The following is a 1991-nucleotide window of genomic DNA, read 5'->3' on the forward strand; positions in this document are numbered from 1 at the left end:
CAAAAAAAAAAAAAAAAAAAAGAAAGAAAAAAAAAAGAAAAACAAGACCGCTCCGTGTCCGCAAGTTTCGGATCTGGAATCGCGGACGGCAGGATTGTTTAAGCTTGACGAGGGCGGAGGTAAGGCAGAATCCAGCTACATAATGCTGATTTTATGTTTGTCTTTTCTCTGCCTTTTCTGGCGTTTGCCCTTCCAATTCTTCAGCACTGCTTGACAGCGGCACATCCAATAAAAGCACCCGCAAGGATTGACCTACAGCCTTTACTGACGTTAATGCAAATGAGCTCCGCGCAGCTAATCGGCGTCGTGCTCGGCGCCGCTGGGTGGTCCTCCGCTTTCCGTGGGAACTTTGAAAGCAGGAAAACAGCTCGCACGGACTAACACTGGGGCTGGCTGCAGGTACGCCGAACATTTTCTGCAGGAAGCACATGCAAACCGCGTGAAAGCTGTTTCTGGTGAGTTTTTCACGGTTGTATCCACCGCAAAACGAGAATAATTTACTGTGGCAGTGAAACGTTTCTCAACAATCAGTAAAACATTTTTGGTCGGATGTCAAGCCTGTGGAGTAGGCCTTCCGTTTGGGCTGAACTGACTTAGATTTAATGACGCATTACTATAAAATTACAAAAATAATTACTTTAAAAACTTTCAAAATATACAGAGAAAAGTATAAATGAGCAAATAGACTGTGTAATGATAAATTATTTAAAAAATAATTGGATTGTAATGAAATGTTGGTCCATCAGTGGGTGAATTAGGCCTATTGCAGGGAATTGTTAACAGGGTTGCAACTGATGATTAGTTTAATCATCGATTTCTTCTCCAAAATAACTCATATAACATTAATTGAGTGACAGACTGTCAGTACTGTGCTGTGGACAGTATTATATAACTGAAAATAATAGGCCTACTTTACTATACTCATTAAGTTTCACTTTTTTATCAAGATTGCGTGAGACAGGCATTGTCTCAAGTCTGCAGTGTAGTTATAAAGGCAATAATTCATAGTTTTTCTGTATTGGATCGCATTATATTGCCAGGTGTATAAAATGTTACCATGTTTGCTACAATACAGTGTCCTATAATCTAGTACAATAATACACAACACCAGTCTTCAAGCATGTAGCTTACCTTAGTCTTATGTCATTTGCTTTTACTGCAGAGTGTGTTATAGCCCACAAGAAATGAGTTTAACAACCTGAATATGTCGAGGCATGTGAGCTGCTCCTGAGTCCCGACTCTGCTTTGATATGAAAGGATAAACAAAGATTTCTGCAACTGCCATAGTGTCACTATATGCAGTTATTGGTGTGGACATCGGTCTGTTTAAACCACGTTTTTGTACTTTTCAGTCTCTCAGAGTGGATCTGTTGTTGCATTCGTTTTTCATCATATGATCAAGTGAAGACAAAAATATCTGTAAGCTTCTAAACACTTTGTCATCATTTACACCATGTGCACTGTAGATCCCGTGATCTCCATCGCAGACACTATGTTTTTATATGCTTTAATGAACTGACCGTTGGCAACTGTTCGGAAAAAATGAAGCAAACTAATTAAAGTGGATTGTAAAATAGAGTATGAACTCATCCCCCCCGCCCTTACCAATCCTATTTTCATGATCGTAGCCTACGTTTATACACTCACTTTCATGTTTTTCTCCTCCTTTCTGCTCAGTGAGCACTGTATTTATTCGTGCCCTTTATCAGTTTTGTTTTGACTAGTGACATTTGTGGTGATACACGTTAATTCTGTCTGGTGATGAGAGTTCCTGTTTATGTCACTTTTCAGGTCCCTTCTTACTTAAATAACAGAAGTTCCCTCCTCTCACATTTTCATTTGTTCATGGTTTCTCAAGCTAAGAAAACAACAAAATAATTTGCTGCTGGAATAATTTATTGAATTCCCCACAAAAATCAGCCGTTTCATAGTTCTGTGGTCACAAACGATCAGAGCCTGACTGAGATTTCATTTTTCAAGCTGATGATATA

The sequence above is a fragment of the Seriola lalandi genome, unplaced genomic scaffold, assembly GCF_002814215.2.
Source record: "Seriola lalandi dorsalis isolate HSWRI2012SDOR001 ecotype SW California unplaced genomic scaffold, Sedor1 jcf7180002054372, whole genome shotgun sequence".
Taxonomy (NCBI): Eukaryota; Metazoa; Chordata; class Actinopteri; order Carangiformes; family Carangidae; genus Seriola; species Seriola lalandi.